This window comes from Mustela nivalis (assembly GCF_964662115.1).
Source record: "Mustela nivalis genome assembly, chromosome: 7".
Classification (NCBI taxonomy): Eukaryota; Metazoa; Chordata; class Mammalia; order Carnivora; family Mustelidae; genus Mustela; species Mustela nivalis.
In genome coordinates this window covers 104,342,663-104,348,251 of record NC_139026.1, presented here as the reverse complement: position 1 = coordinate 104,348,251, position 5,589 = coordinate 104,342,663, and the positions used below count along the sequence as shown (strand labels likewise).

At 49.2% G+C, this 5,589-nt stretch overlaps 1 protein-coding gene across 1 annotated transcript in view; it reads left to right on the top strand.

The window, feature by feature from the left end:
• The window catches only part of CD9 (CD9 molecule), a 32,763-nt gene that overhangs the window by 1,915 nt on the left and 25,259 nt on the right, over positions 1–5,589 (top strand). The window lies entirely within an intron of this gene.

The window sequence follows — 5,589 nt, the reverse complement described above, 5'->3', positions numbered from 1 at the left end:
CCTCTGGCACCAGAAAAGAATGTGAGAAGGCTGGCTAGCCCCGCCCCACCCCACCCCTGTCCTTGGGGAGTCTTCCTCTCCCCTCCCCAGCACAATCTCCCCTGCCACCCTGTTGCTTAGTCCTCAGTTATCTGCCTCGGCTGCATCAGGGGTTTGGGCCAGGGAGGAACCACAGACTGCCATGTGCCTTCATTAAACACACACACAGAGACACACACACACACACCCTCTGCCATGTGGCTCCTGCAGGAGCCTGATGAGAGGCTCCAGTGCTCCTCGGTATCTGCTCAGTCTCATTGTCTCCATCCTGTACCACCCCAACCATATTCAGAGCTGCCCCTACCTGGACTAGGCGCTGCTGGCCAGCCAGGTCATCTGAAACAAATATGAATCTGGAAAACAAATATGAATCAAATATGAAACAAATAGAATCTGGAAATGTTTGGGTCCACAATTGGGAATGACTTTGGTGATTATCCAGTCCAGCCCTGAAATTCACAGTGAGAAAGCAGAGAACCAGAGAGGGGTAGGGTGATTGGCCCAGGATCCCTGAGACCGAATCAATACCATAAGCCCTGGGTCCCTGACTTAAGTCCCATCCTCTTCTGTCTCCATCAGGAAACCAACAAGGGGACCTGGTAATGGACTTGGGGGAGGGGGGACAGCGCGGGTAAGCCACATTTTTCTGAATTAACGATTGTTCAGTAGGCCTGTATGTATTAAGGTCCCTGAAGAGATGCTAGAATAAAGGAGTATCGGGATCCACTGGGGCAGTGTTCTACAGTCTGCAGAGGCCTTTTCCAGGTCCCATGAGAGAAGCCGGAGCAGGAAGCATTATCCCTATGGTACCAGTAACCTCCAGAGAGGTTAAGTGACTTATCCAGGGTCATGTGGCAGGATAGCATCAGGAGTAAGTTTTTAAAGCCACATCTGGTTGGCTTAAAGTGCAGTCTGCTTTCCACCCCAACCCGCTGCCATCCCCAGCCGGGCAGAAACAAGCTCTCATAGATACCTTTAAAGGGAACGGCTCAGATTGTAATGATGGCACCTTTCTCTCTTGAGACCAGGAATTTTTAAACTTGGCATTTGGGATCTGATGCTGGCCTTGGAAAACAGGAGTGTAGGCCAGGAGCCAGCAACACCTCATGAACAAAGGATGCTGGGAGGGGTGGCCTAGCAGCGATCCAGAGAGAGAAGCAGTGGGATGATCAGGATGGGGAGATGGCACACGTCTGCACTGGCCTTGGGGAACCCCAGTGACAGCTGAGCCCACACTCCCTGAGTAGGGCCTCTGATGCTCACAGCCAGACCAGCAACCAGTCTTTTCGTCCAACACCCCACAACCCTAACTTCTTGACTCTCAGTTGTTTCTATATTTTCCTCTGGGGCATCTTGCCTACCCATCTACTCCCCCCCCCAAAACAACAACAACAACAACAAAAAAAAAAAACAGTGGAAATCTGGACAGGGACCTGGGTATTCGTCTAGATCTGTCCTCAGGTCACTTTGAGACCCTGGGAGGTGGCTTTTGTGTTTCAGACCTCAGTTTGCTCATCTGTAAAACCAATGGGTTTTACAATTTTTTACAATTGGGTCTTTACCTCTGAGGCCTGATTCTTGGTCTCTTTTCTGTTGACCTCACATCTCCCTCTGTCGCCCTGGATAGGGTCCCTCTGTTTAGGGGTTCTCTGTTTTCCTGGCCCTCAGCAATCCGTGGTAGTCCTGCCCACTGGTTGGCGCATGGTACATTCAGCCCTCCCCCGCCATGAGCAGACAGAGCTGGTGTCTACGCCAAGGACTTGCCGTGGGTTAAACGAGAGAACGTATGAACTGCTCTTGGCATAGCTTAGCGCCAAACCCAGTAAACTTCCAACCAAAGCCGCTATTACTCCACAGTTGAGAAAGTAGATTGAGGCCATGGGGAGGGTAGGAGCCCTTCCCCAAGAAGTGTGGAAATTGAAACCAGGGATGTAGGCAGGCATCCACACTCCACACATCCCCCCGCCCCCTTCCGACTTCCTGCATCCCGGCCAGCCTCGTGATCCACCCCTCCTCCATGATTCCTGCTCCAGGACACCCACTCCATCGCGTGTGCGGCTCCACGTTTGACTGTTGTGGGACGGCCCCAATTCTGAAAATAAACTACACGGCAGAGAAACCGTAAGACCTCAGACTTCTGGGCCTGGGCAATGTACAGACCTAGCAGTGTAGACAGGGGCAAAAGCCCCTCCCACCCCACTTGCTGCTTCCCCCAGAAGCTGTTGGCCTTCTGTGTTGGGCTGAGCAAGCAGCTGGGACGCTTGCCTGAAATGGCTCCCCACCTTTGGCACACAAACAGCGGGAGCTCTGGTAAAGCTGGCGGTGTCTATACTGAGGCTGGCAGGTTTGGGGAGAGGTGAGAGGAGGCCAGGTGTCTGCATCTGCTAAGAAAAAGAGGACCTCTTCCCTGCCCGGAATCTTGACGGCTCGCCCCTCACTTTTCCCTGCAGTGGTTGTCAACAGCAAAGCTCTGATTCTTGATTTTGGGGGGCAGGGGGATTCCTCTACACAAACGCTACCCCTGTCCTTTCAGAGTGGCCCATGGCACCATTCCAGACCTGACTCTTCTGCACTCAAAGGAAGAGGTTTGAGGACTTGGAACCACTTGAATAAGCAGCCCATGTAGGGCCGTCCTTGCCAGGACACCTAACCAACTATGCTAAATGAGTCTTCTGTGGCTTCAAACGTCACAAGTCAGCGTACTCACACCCTTTTGTATTAGATGTGGAATCTTCCTGTTAGACGCAGTGCTGGGTGTCATGTGTTTGATTTGTGTGCTTGTTTTCCGGTTCAGTTCAATTTTATGAGGAGGTGTGGCTTTGGGTCACACAGTTCCCAACTTATTAATACACCTCCAACTGGCAAAAGCGCCTTTTCTTCTGAAGAACCTAAGCCTTGACAGTTCTTTGCTGGGTGTGCCTGGCTGTAGGTAAGGGTTACGGACCTGAGGTCATGGGTCATCATGGCTTCTGTGGCCTGTTGTCTCCTTGGTAGACAAGTATTCTTGACAGACCTGTGTCCAGCTGGGGAGAAGAGAGTGAAGTTTGAGGGGGAGCAAGTTTCTATTCTGCGTTCCCCCCTCCCTGGTACAGGGGAGGGGAGTGGGGGGGTCAGTGGGATTGCCTCTGGGCCTGCCACAGGTCTTTTCAACCGAAGCCCTGCAGAAACCATCTCTTCCAAACGAAAAAGCAGTGACTTACTTATTCTGGGGTTTTGAAACTCTGGGCAAGAGCCCGATGTTCTCAACTACTCAGAAATGTCCTCTGCAACTGAGGGAATTTAGGAGACCAGAAGGGCTAATCTTAACAATACACTTTTTCAAAAATTTATGTTTTGAAGTCTGACTGCAGATCACTTGCCTGTTTCATTCTGTGGAAAAAGTAATGCTGGTCCAGGGACATTTTCATTTTCCATCAAGTGATGGCATGCAGCTGTGGAAAGCAGCATCCTGTCTCCAGATGAGATAATTTTATAATAATTACATCCATCCGGTAATTCCAACTCCTGTCCACCCCCCATCCCCAACCACCACCGCCACCCCCAAAAAGTCCTTCATTCTGAATCGTTTTTAAGTACTGTGTGCCATTGTCCTAGGCTCATGGACCTTAACCTTTTTAGGGAATTCCACAAAAATCAGAGACCCACCTCCAGAAAAATGCTTTTGCCTCCTTTTTTTTTTTTTGCTTTTTTTTTCTGGAGGCCAATGAATGCCTCATACTGGCTTTTCTCCTCTCTTGGTTTCCAAGCAACCTCTTCTCTGTTCTGAATCCCATGCTTCAGCCATAAGCCGGGGGTTGCCTCGCCACCACCCAGGGACTGTGTGGGGGAATCTGGGGTGACTTGAGAAAGCGTGAGTTCCCCAAAGATCAAGAGCAGCCTGGACTGGAGAGCCAGCCTCCCCACCCATACTTGCTCTGACTCTCAGCTTAATCATTGCCCAAGGAGTGGCTTTGACTCTCGATTAATTTAATGAGTGTTCTGTATTTCTGATCCACATGAAGAATCCGACTTTATGAGCTTCTCGCCAAGTTTTGCTTCTTGGGTTAGTTTTTCCCATAGTTCAGGTGATTTGTATTTGTTTAGGAAGAACTGAGTTCTCCATTTCCCTCCACCTCCTTCCCATCAAATGGAGAGTGATAGAGCCAACCTTCCCCAGCCTTGCCCTTGAAGGCTTTGGAAGGGGGGTGGGGTGGGGGGGTGCAGGGGTGGTGTTTGGAGATTTGGACTCCTGAGGAGATGATATTCAGTTTGGTTGAATATCAGAGGAGGATGAACTGAGAGGGGCCTGGATTCATTTGATTCTGGCAAAGATCCCTGGGTAGAGAGGTGTGGGGACTATGGACTTAGAGGGAAAAAAAATCAGAAATCTGGATTTTAAAGGTCCTTCTTGTTCAGTCCTCTTGCCAGCCACTGCACAGGGATGCTGAAACAGTCACTCTTGCTGGCTCTTGCTGAAGGAAAGTCAGCCTTCAAAGCTTAATCCTGTTACTGTTGTGTTCAATGTACATTCTGGGTTCCAATGAACACCTCTCAGGCCGGGCAGACCAATGGCCCGTGATTTCTACTAAGCCCTCGCCTCCAAATTGCTCAGGACTCAGCCCCTTGCTTCTGTTCCCAGTATAAGCTGCTTTTCAGTTTCCAAGTATAAAAACACCACAACACATGGATCATAGCAGAAGACCCTTGCATGGGACTTAAAAATATGATAAAGTAAATCAGACAGTTTTACTGAATTCAAAACAGGTTTCTATAGTGTTCTAGTTTTATCTTTAAGCCTACATTGATTGAAGCAATAGCACGATAAATGAAAACCTGATGTATTAAAACGTTATACAGAAAGATCAGCAAAGGGACAGATGCTTAGGTGGCTCAGTCGGGAGCCTTCAGCTCCCAGGGTCATGGGATTGAGTCCCATACCTGACTCCTTGCTCACTGGGGAGCCTGCTTCTCCCTCTGACTGCTGATCCCTCTGCTTGTATTACCCGCCCCGATGACAAATAAATAAATATAATCTTTAAAAAAAAATCAGCAAAATCATCTTTACAAACTCTTGCTTTTCAAGTCAGTAGAATTTTGGTGTTTTTAAAAGATAGTTTGCTATAGACTAGAATGTTTGTGTTCCCCCAAAATTCATATGTTAAATCCTAAAGCCCAGTGTAATGGTATTTGGAGGTAGGCTTTTAGGGGTGATGAGGTCATGCGGTTGGAGCTCTCATGAATGGGATAAGTGCCCTTATAAAAGAAGAGGCCCCAGAGCGTGCCCCCCTCCCTTCCACCATCTGAGATTATAGCAAGAAGACAGCCCTCTGTGGACCAGGAAACAATTCCACACCAGAAACCAAGTTTTTGGTGTCTTGATCTCGGACTTCCCAGCCTCCAGGACAGTAAAAAGCAATTTTTGTTGTTAAGCTGCCTGACCGATGGTCATTGGTTATAGCCACCCAAACAGGCTAAGACATAATTATTCACAGGTTCAAATCAACATCCCTTCTTCCCGTCTAGGTGAGCAGTTGCGGTGTGCCATATTTCATGCCCAGCTCACATCAGTGC